Source organism: Salvia miltiorrhiza, chromosome 1, assembly GCF_028751815.1.
Source record: "Salvia miltiorrhiza cultivar Shanhuang (shh) chromosome 1, IMPLAD_Smil_shh, whole genome shotgun sequence".
Lineage (NCBI taxonomy): Eukaryota > Viridiplantae > Streptophyta > Magnoliopsida > Lamiales > Lamiaceae > Salvia > Salvia miltiorrhiza.
Window position 1 is genome coordinate 49,259,302 of NC_080387.1, and position 11,984 is coordinate 49,271,285.

An 11,984-nucleotide genomic window follows, 5' to 3' on the forward strand; every position below is an offset into this window, starting at 1 on the left:
CATTGCTTTTTACTTAGTTCAAAATGAGAACCAAGAGGCACAGTTACAGATCTGCAATTTTCCATATTGAATTTCAAAAGAACTTGTTTCACATAATCACTTTGATGCAACAACAGGGTGGATTTCTCCCTATCTCTTTCTATGCTCATGCCCAAAATTTTCTTGGCATCACCAAGATTTTTCATGTCAAAGTTTTCACACAACTTTTTCTGCACATTTTCAATGGTTTGCAGACAAGGGCCAAGTAAAAGCATGTCATCCACATATAATAACAGAAACACAGGAGGTTCGGAATTTGAGTAATACAAGCAATGATCATATTGACTTCTAGAAAAGTTCAAGTTCTGCATGCATTGGTCAAATTTGAGATTCCATTGTCTTGGAGACTGTTTAAGACCATATAGGGACTTTTTCAGCAAACACACATGATCAGGAAACTCATCACTCACAAATCCCTCAGGCTGTTTCATATAAATGTCATTTTCAAGATCACCATGAAGGAAGGCAGTAGTAACATCCATTTGCTTCAGTTCCCAGTTAAAATGAGCACATAAAGCAAGCATAATGCGCACAGTGGTGAACTTAACAACAGGAGCAAATATTTCATTATAGTCAATGCCTTCTTTTTGAGTGAAACCTTTAGCTACAAGTCTAGCCTTGTATCTAATGTTATTAGTTTCATGCTTGACTTTAAACAACCATTTACACTCAACAACAGAACAGTCCTCAGGTTTCTTGACTAAAATCCAAGTTTCATTATCATGCAGAGACTTCATTTCAGAATTCATAGCAGTCAGCCACTTATCAGAATCAGCAGAATTAACAGCATCAGAATAAGTGCAGGGTTCAGAGTAATCCACATTGTTGAACACATTGAATGCATACATAGACAAGTTATAATCATCAAACCGAGCAGGAGGTCTGATGTTCCTCATTTCTCTGTCCCTAGCAAGTTGATAGTCATTCAAAGGAGTATTATCAGGAGGTGCTGAGTTGGTGGGATCAATGTTGAGTTCCGAATTGGGAGTGGGGTTAGTTTCAGCATGCTCAGTCATGGTAGGAGGATCATAAGGCAGAGGATCCACCTCAGGAGGATCCATGGGTGGGGTGAACATAAACTCATACCTGTTGAAGTCATAGACATGCATTTTCTCCACCTCACTTGGAGTAGCAGAGTGTGAGGGTTCAGATAAACAAGGGAAGTTAAACTCATTGAATGACACATCTCTGCTCACACAAGTTTTGAATCCAGGAACTGACCTATCCCACAACCTATAGCCTTTTACCCCTTCAGGATAACCAAGGAATATGCATTTCTTAGCCCTAGGTTCTAGTTTCCCAACATTTTGGTGAACATAGGCAGCACACCCAAACACTCTCAAATGTTTCAAACAAACAGGTTTATCATAAAACACAGATTCTGGTAGTTTGCCAAGTAGGGGAACAGAAGGAGATCTGTTGATCAAATACACAGCAGTCATGAGGGCCTCCCCCCAAAAATGTTTAGACAAACCAGATGCAACAAGCATGCTCCTAACTCTCTCAAGGAGAGTTCTATTCATCCTTTCAACCACTCCATTTTGTTGTGGAGTGTAAGGGACAGACTTATGCCTCATGATACCAGACTCAATGCACTAGTTATCCATAGCATGATTACAGAATTCAAGACCATTATCTGTCCTAATGCATTTAATCCTTTTTCCAGTTTGATTTTGAATCTGTGTAGCCCACGTTGACAATTTTTCAAACACATCAGACTTGTTTTTCATTAAAAAGACCCAAGTTTTTCTTGAAAAGTCATCAATGACAGATAAGAAATACATGTTTCCACCATGAGTGGGTACTTTAGCTGGACCCCAAACATCAGCATGCAGGTATTCAAGTATTTCAGTGCTAACATGCTTCCTAGGATAAGGAACAGAAACTGGAAAAGCAGACTTATGGTGTTTTCCCATCACACATGGTTCACAGAAAGGAATTTCAGAGATCTTATCATTGCCAAACACACCAGATTTTTTCAAAATTTCCATGCCTTTGTTACTCATGTGCCCTAATCTAGCATGCCAGAGTGCAGATTTGTCCTCATGGACCACATTAGCAACAGGTAAAGGAACTGACTCAGCACTTACAGCATACAAATCTCCCTTTCTTGGAGCAGTAAAGTAAAGCATAGAGTCTTTTTCAAATTGGAATCTCAAGTAGTTCACAGAACCATTTAGCATTTTATCAGCAATTTTGGACACTGAAAGCAGGCTGAATTTCAAGTTTGGTACAAATCTAACATCATTCAAGGTAAGGAGACTCCCATTTTCAAATTTTAGACAGACATCACCTTTACCCAAGATATCACAACTCTGACCATCAGCCAAAGAAACATGCCCAGACTTGACCAACTGAAGGTTTTGAAACATATGCTCAAATGGGGTCACATGAAATGTACAACCAGAGTCAATTAACCACTCATTTGAACTAACAGATTTAGACACAGCATTTGAGTAATTAATGTACTGAAAATCATAATCATGGACCATGTAGACACCATCTTCTTCAAAAACATTGTTTGCATGTTGTTTAGGCTCATTAGGAACAAAGTTCTTATTCTTTTTAGGTAATTTGCACCTATTTATGAAATGCCCCGGTTTTCCACAATTCCAACACACTTTCCTAGGTTTCTGATCAGGATTTTGATTCCTATTTTGATTTTGATTATGATCAAACCTATTGTCTTCCCTCTGTTCAGTTGGAGCAGCATTTTTATGATGATCAGACTTCTGGCCCTTTGAAAAATGATGATGAGGGTTTCTTTGATTATCCTTATTCACATACATAACCTCACCCTGAAGAGACTTGGGTTTTTGCAGTTTAAGTTCATTTTCCTTGGTCTTAAGACCATTGATAATCATCTCACAAGAAACCTTAGACCCACCATATTTTAAAGCTGATTTTACTTCAGAAAAGGACTCAGGAATAGAACTTAACAGAATCTGAGGGGCATACTTTTCAATACTGTCATCACCAGCAATTTTTAAATCATGCAAAAGTTTATGAAAATCATCAAGATTTGAATCAACATCCTTTGAAGGATCCATTTGAAAATTCATAAATTGATTTTGTAAGGTCCATGCAGATTCTTCAGATGAAGTGGAGTAAATAGAGTTCAAGTCATCCCATAAATCTTTAGCACATAAATGATGAGATACTTTCCTAACCACAGAACTGCTTAGATTTAACAAAATGGTAGCCCTAGCATTATCATTCATATCATGCAGTTTTCATCAGTCACAGACTTGTCAATTTTAGATAATAAAGCTTTTTTAACCTTTTCTTTGACTAAAATGCACTCTATTTTGGTCTTCCAATTTTGAAAATCATCTCGGCCATTGAATGGCACCAAATGCATGTTGTTCATGGTGAATGTAGATGCAACACTTAAGCAAACACACTTTTCACAGAAAACCACAACAACCACACCAGAGTAACAGGTCAGTCAGACCACAGAGCAAGTAACACCACAACAAAAGGTCACTAGGACCTCAAGGAAGGAAACTTCTGGAGTTCAGGAGCAGGGAAGAGCCCAGATCTCAGCACAGATTGATCTGTGGAGCAAGGTTTCACACTGGTCCCTCCAAGAAGTTCCAAGAGGACTATCTGAGTCCAAAGAAGGGTAAAACTCTCAATCCAAGAGAGCTTTTACAGAACAAAGCAGAAACACCAGAGAGAGCAAAACAATCAGCGGAAACAGTAAGGAACCAAAGCACACACAGCCTGTCTAGATAGCCCCCTTTCTCCCTTGATTTCCAGGGTACTCGCACGAGGAGACTCCTTTAAAGGAGAATCCAGACGAACTGGACCAAATGCAAGGGAGAACCTTACTTGGCTTTGAATGCCAGGGGTTTATCGAGATGACAAGGCAACACGCGGAAGCAAAAAGGGTAACAGGATCGCAAGATACCAGACAAAAACAGGTAAAAGAACAAAAACAGCAGGCAACCCAATCCTAATGACTAGGAGTTTTAGGGTCTTAAGCCACTTTACCAGAGCCGACTTCCCAGGTAGGGGAAGAGTCAGTCTTACCAAAACCTTGCTCGTCGGGAGCGAGTCGGCGCAGCCAAAGGGCGGCGGGGTGAGAGGGATGTGTTCGGGGGAGCCCCGGCAAGGTCCCCGTGGCTCTGATACCACTGTTGGGTATCTTCGCCTTGCCGGGATTACTCCTCTTGTTTCCCGAACCTCCGGTCCTTCTCACTCGACACTCTAGTGCCAAGATCCACTTCACGTTGCTTCTTCTTCGTCGTCTTCACTCCTCTGTACCTGTACCTGTAGAGCACCAAGAAATCAACAAGTAAAAAGATACAAAGTGAAGGAAAAACAAAAGGAGACAGAAAAGCAGGAAAGAGCAGAAAAGATCGAAGTGGGAAAATGTGTCCTCGGGACACTTTGGCTCAGATTTTCCCACGGTAGACTCGGCTTCTTCCGGCAGCGTTAATGATCAAGGCTTCAAGGGAACAGAGAGATCTAATCGGCACTCAAGTCTCAGTTGAACAGCAACCAACAGCAGGAATCCTAAGGACAGGAATTCCGATGGCTTTACAATCAACCAGAGTATCACCAAACAGGAATCCGGTGGGCAGGAATCCGGTGATAACTCTCACAGCAACAGAGAAGGTCTCGTTCACACACAGGAGAGAAATCTTAGAAGGAGTAGCAGAGCCTTCTCAAGAAAAATGCCTGAAGACCTTCACATTGCTGTGAAGAATTAGGGCCAGATTAAAAAAGGGTGGGAGGCATCGGGAAGGGGGTGGAGAATTGAAGACGGAAGGAGAACCGATGAGTCGGGCGGCGGAGGGAACTGGAAGGGCGCAGATGGGAGAGAGAGGTCACAGCGGCGCAAGGTAGGAAAGGGATTTAGGGTTTGGTTGAGGGGAGGTTGGATATAAAGGGGATGGGCTTGGGCTGAGAGTTTAAAGGGAAGGTGGGCTCGGGTTTGGGCTTGGGGAATTTTAATGAGAATTGGGCCAACACTCCACATTCACTCCCATCACTCTTCACAGCTTCAAATTAAAAGCTTCATACTTACACCCATTTCCGTCAATCCGCATCAAACCCATCAAATTACAAATTTCTTGCTCTTGCGCTTCCTCAATTCCACTCCCACCTATTTTGAGGGTTTCTATCATCGCCGCTCAGCAAGGGGAAGAGGCGATGGGAAAAATGGGTGGGGAAGGGGGAGGGGGGTGGGTCTGGGCGGATCTGGAGAAATGGGGAGAGGCGACGGGAAGAGGGGGAGAGGGAAGAGTGACGTGGGAGGGGGAAGGGAAGGGTGGGTGTGATTTGATATTTCCGATGTCAGGTTAGCATTCCAGCTGCCAACTAAAATTTAATTTGGCCGGAAAATTACTTTGAACGGACATTGCTATCAATTGAAATGTCGTTAAATTTTTTCCTACAATTAAAAAGATTGTCAAAAAAAATCATATTTTGGTATAAAGTGGGATATTTTCATGCAATTTTTGGCCTTATTTAAATTAATTGTCAGATATTCAGTTAATCAATAAATATAGTGAAATTTATGAATAAGTTGTTTGTAACGCAATAATCATTTTCATCTAGATTTAAAATTTGGACGGACACAAATTTCACCAATATATGATTGTTCGTGCATTACGAGCAGTTTATTCACAAATTTTATAGATTTATTTATTATTGTCATTTATCACAAAACATAACATTCTCGTTGAATCACAAATCACAAGTCAATCGCGATCTTTTTTCCTCTATACTAACATCTTTTTTCTTTTATTTTTCCTTTGAAAATGTTGTACGCACGATCCGCTGCGACATCGCCGACATCGCAGCTTGGACTCAGGCCGGCATGAGCGTGAAGAAATTAGCTCTCGGCGTACAGTCTGGCAAATGTGAATAATCACGGCATTTTGGCGGCGGCCACGGGCCTGCAGACGCGGATAATGGTGCCGTGGGGTATAACTAGATTAGGAGCTAGCTTCACCATGCAAATATCGTCACCAATGTTCTCAAAAAAAAAAAAAAAATCGTCACCAATTATTGCTACTCAAGAATTACACTTTAGCCCTCTGAGCGACTCGATTATTTAATTTATTGGTTAAAGGGGAAACGTGTTATCAATAAACTGCCCTTCGTTGTCTTGGACCCTCGTGAACTATCTATGTTGTTGACAAAACATTCAAACCTTAAATTGATGTCTTAATTAAAAGGTCCGCAACTATTTCCAAATTTGTGGTTCTTTCTTTTTTAACCGCATATCATTATTCATGTACGAAAATATTAGTAATATTAATAGATGACTTGATCAATCGGAAAATTAAACTTTGGAACGTAAGTTAACTGCATATATAGTTTAAAATTTGCGTCCCAAAAATTAGAATGTGGAAAAGAAATAATCGACTAAAAATAAAAATGATATATATGTGATAAGTGATAAGAAAAGGCATGGAGAAATTTATTTGGTTATTAATTAAGATGGCATTACAAGAGACGATGGAGGTAGAAATGGAAGTGGTGATTAATTAGCAGTGTTTGGTGCAGAAGCAGCGGCGGCGGAGGCCGCGGCAGTTGCCGCCGGTAAAGCCCTCCGTCTTGCAAACGGAGCCGCAGTTGGTGTCGCTGACGCACGCCCCCTTGAAACTGTGGCTCTTTGACTCACACGTCCGAGCTTCTCCCACCGTTGGACCTATCTCCACACACATATTCACATGCATTATTGCTAATTAACTATAGAAATACATGATATAAGTTGCATGAATGAAGCGAGTAATTACCAGTAGCCATCATGACGAGCATGAGCACCAAGACAACAGTAGCAAAGCGCCCCATCTTAACTGTTTTAGAGATCTACTGAGTTTAGTTGAGTTTGGAGAGAGATGAGTTAACGATGACAGATGTAGGTAGGCTATTTATAATCAACTTCAAGCCTAAATGTTTTCATTTTATTTCCATTTTCTACCGACACATATAATCTAGTCTTATGAACAATTAATCATTTGCTTTTTAGCTATAGCTAGGGTGGTTTAGTACCAGCTGATTATTATTATTTTTAGTACTAGCTAGGATATAATTAATATCGATGTAAATAACAACCGACTAACATTTCTTTTAGGAATAATATGTTATGACAATCTTAATTAAAGTAAGATAATTTTAATTAGAGTAAGATATGCTAATTCTCTTTCCAAATTAAAATTGTTATATCGGTGGTGGACACATTATGCTTGCCCACAGTGGGTAGGTGATCGATTCTATTGTAAAATGATTCAAACTTTAAGAAAGGCAATTGTGTTGAATTTTCATGAAAGTTACAACTTTCATGAAAGTTCAAGACAAATTTTCGTACATTTTAAAAGTTGGTCCATTTTTTTTTATAAATTTTATGAAAGTGCAATATATTTTTTTTTTCTAATCAGTTTTTACAAATTTAAGCCATAAATTATAATCAATCCTTTTGTTTTGGAAGCCTACCTAATAAAGAGGTATTAAGAGCGCATTAAAAAAATATATATATAGGTATTATTAAGACTTAAGAGCGAGCTAGTGCTGTCCAACGATGCTAGTTCGGTCACGTAAATTGTGCGTAAGAATATCTAATTATAACCAATTAAAAGAATATAATGTTCAAGAAATACAAAAATATTTTAAAGTAATATGAAAGTCGAAATTTTCTTATTGACCTTTTAATATTATACTTTCAAATTTCCAATGATAAATTTGCATTTCTCCCGCCTCAAAATAAATAAATAAATGAAAGCTATAATATTACATGGTTTCTCTAGTATATGATTTTCTCTATTACACAATTTACGAATTATTGCACAAAAGTATAATTTGTCGAAAAGGAAAAGGCTTCCCGACAAACCGAACAATATAATCCAGATAATATAGGGCCAAATAAAAGGCAAAGTTGACGTGTTGTTAATCAAAGAGATATGCAAAAATCCTGCTTCTTTTTTCATCTTTACTAATAATAAAATCCTGCTTTTTTCGCAATCTAATTTTCTTTGCTTTTTTTCCCTTTAATTTTTTATTTGAAAATGATGTATGTGGGAGACCAGAGACTGCAGACGCCCACATGCATGCATCAGTTTTCACACTGTTTTTTCATTCTCAACTACCATTCCACAATGCAAAAGCTGTGATGATAAAATTTCCAACTCTTTTATCTTCTATTTATATTTACTGTTTTTTTTTCCTTTTTATTGATTTTCATCCAAATGAAAATTAGATTACTGATGTGTCAAGTTTGAAACAGTTAAAAGTAAGTATTAGGTATGCGATAAGGACAAGCATTCTAGATTTATTTAAAGATTAATTTTTTGTTCCAAATTAACGCAAATGTCAAAAAGTTGAAGATATGATCTAAAACATAAATATACTTCAAGTGTGACCTGTGCAGCATAAAATGTTGTGTGATACAGTAAATTTTGAATGTAAAAATACTAATTATAAAATTATATACACTGGTCATTACTTGGGCTATTTTAATCAAGACGAATGTATCGTGCATGTGAATGTGTCAAAGTGTATTTCAACTTCAATTAGAATTTAATCAAAATAGATGTACCGTGTATTTAAATCATTAAATGTAACAAACGTGCTCTTAAAACTGAGCCTTCTATTCTAACAACGCGGAGATGCCTTCATCAAATTCGATCGTGCCTCACCGAGTGAAAAATAACAAATAAATAAATAAATAAAATTTAGAAAAAGAAAAAGGAGAGAAATTGAATATGAAAAAGTATTGGGTTGGAGTTGGTACTACACCCCACAAACCTTGATTTACTGTATTTTGGATTTGGACTACATATATATTTACTATTATGATCCACTCACTGCATCTACTCTCTCCTGTTTCAAAATTTTCTCATTTGTGGTCAAGCTTTATTGTCGTACCACATATTAAATGGAAATATTTAATTGAGTGACACCCGAGCAAAATATCCTCCACTATCACTAGATTTAATTATTTAGCTTAAGCGCGGCAACTTCACTTTAGGGATTTGATAACATGACCAATATGATAATTTTATCATAGTAGTGGTGCAGTTTAATCACGCCAACACATTATATCAATCTATGAAATGAGACGTGAATCTCCAAATTAAAGATAAACTCGACGCTATCGTTCTAAACAATGTTATCATTTTCTATTTATTTTTTAAAAATATTAAATAAGCAGAATTGTACGTGCAATAAGTGGAGACGCAAACAAAAATTACTTCATCCGTCTCATTATAAGTGGTTCAAAAGTTTTCGACATGAGAATTAAGGAGTATGTGTAAATGTGTTAAAAGTGATAGGATTCATACTTTTTTAAAGGGTTAAACTTTGCCTTTTGTGAAAATAGGCCACTTATAATGTGACGGTCCAAAATAAAATACAGATCACTCTTAATGGAACGGAGGTGGTAGTTTGTATGCGTTTGTTTTGATACTCGCCTAAGAAAATCGATATGGACAAGACCATGTTGGCGTCACCTCCATCTATTAAACTCAAAAATCATTTTTTTCTCATCTATTAACACATGAGAGTAAATACATTAACCCAAATATATAGAGATGATGCAAAATATATATAAAAAAATGAGTGGATAAGGCCACAGTAGGTTGATGTATGTAACGACAAAGAAGTACTGGAGTGCAGAAAAGAAAAGGGTAATTAATGTTGAGTGGTCTCACCTATGTCGACTCTCCTCTCTGTAGATCTTCTAAATTTTTTAAGGCGGTTAATAATTGAAGGGATGGAGCGGCCTAGCTCAAGTTTAAAAAGTTGAGGTATCATAATATTTTCTTCGGTAAATTTGGTATAAAATCATAATAAATTTTTAAATTTTGGTTTTTTCCATAATTTTTCATTTTTATTTCAAAATTCATAATAATTTTTTTTTTTTGGGAATTTTCCACAATGACAGATTCCGAACAAAAATTTAAATGATACAATATAATTATATAGAAATTATGTGACATGACAATCTAATTAATTGTCTCCTGCGTTTTAACGGTGCTTGATCCTGTTAGAGCTGCGCTTGGGGCAGCCGTTAAAATGTGAGGGTATTTTGCTTCAATTTTGAAACGTTGAGGTAGTAAACAATGTCAACTCTGATGTTAGGGTGTTAAAGGCGATATGTGTGTCAACGTTGAGGAAAAAAGTGGTACTTAACCCTTAAATATGCCACATCATTCAAATTCGGAGCCACGTCATTCAAAAAATTCGTCGGAAAGTCACACTATGGGAAATTCCAAAAAAATAGATTTATTATGTATTTTGAAACAAGAATGAAAGTTTGTGGGAAAAACCAAAATTTGAAAATTTATTATGGTTTTAAACCAAATTTACCCTATTTTCTTTTGTAAAAAGTATTGGATTTACCTATGGTGTTTTTTTATATTTATGTTGTGTAGATCTAGATTTTATCTGCGTGAGTTGTATTATGTCGTGTGTAGAGATTCTGCCTGTATACGGTGTATTAATATTTTTCAACTTTATGTGATGTAGAGGTTCTGTTTGCACACAGATGTTGTTGTATATTTTTCATCTTTATGCGGTGTAGAAGTTTCGTTTGTATGTGATGCAATGACTTATTTAATGATATATAATATTTATATAATTTTAAAAAAAAAAATTGAAGGGGTGGATATTTGAATCCTTATTTTACATGGCAAACTACGATTTTTACTTGCGATGATTCTTTTGGAAGAATACTTATCATAATTCATAATTATTTCCATACACAACCTATTGTGACTTTCTATAAGTAAAATATGGCAGACTTTAAAATATCTTCATGAAACAATAGAGTGTATATATAGTTCGCGAATATATATTAAGATTAATTTGTCTATTATTTTAAAAGAAAAGATCAATACTCATTATTACTTCATATATACCGGACTCATTTTAGTAAGAAGGTGGGTAACTTATTTTAGAACAATTTAAAAGATGCTTTAATTAAGAACTTATAAGATGTAATGTATCATGAGCTCATAAATTATCAAAATGTATATTTGAATAATTGAGCTTATAAACTAGCTAAAGAGATAAATTTGAGTTAGAGAGAGAAAAAAATTAACAAGATAGAGAATATTAAAAAGAGATGAAATTAGAAGGGTATATGCAGACAATAAACTGTAGTAGAATTATTTCCGTAAAATGATTGTTGTTTATAAGACAATAAATAAGTTTAATTGAAGAACATATTTGATGGGGATCTTATAAATTATTAGAGCTTATTTGTACAGTTTATAAGTTGTTTCAAAGTTTATTTTGCTAAATATTTATTAAGAACTTTTAAAATTTTAAATAGCTTTTAACGTAGTTTAAGGAACTTAAAAGCCATCTAACTAGGTAGGGCATAGATATTCGTGTAACAGTACAATCAGGTTGACTCGCACTCAAACCTTGACCTGCATTTTGATTCGAACCCGCATTGTGACCCAAATCGTGTAAATGACACTATTCGGGTATACAAATGACATTGCCTATGATTGATATTATTCGGTTATATAAATAACATTGTAACATTTTAAAATGTTATAGTATCATTTTCAATCTTATAGTGTCATTTAAAATATTATAGTGTCATTTAATTTACAATCTTATACTAATAACAATTACAGGAGGTGTCATTTATATTTTTGAATAATGTCAATTATATACACAGTGTTATTTACAATATTATAGTGTTATTTATACGCAGTGTCATTTGTATAACAAAATAGTATCAATTATAGACAATATCATTTGTATAATCGAATAGTATCATTTACACGATTTGGATCAGAATGCGAGTCAGAGTCTGAGTACGAGTCAATCCGATTATACGCAAGACCACCTTTTGGTGTAATATATCTTCATAGTCCATACTATTTCAAAAGAAAATTATCCTAAGTTCATGAAAGGTTCAATTATACATGGAGATATATGAGTGTCCTATTATATGTGGTGATGTGATTTAGATA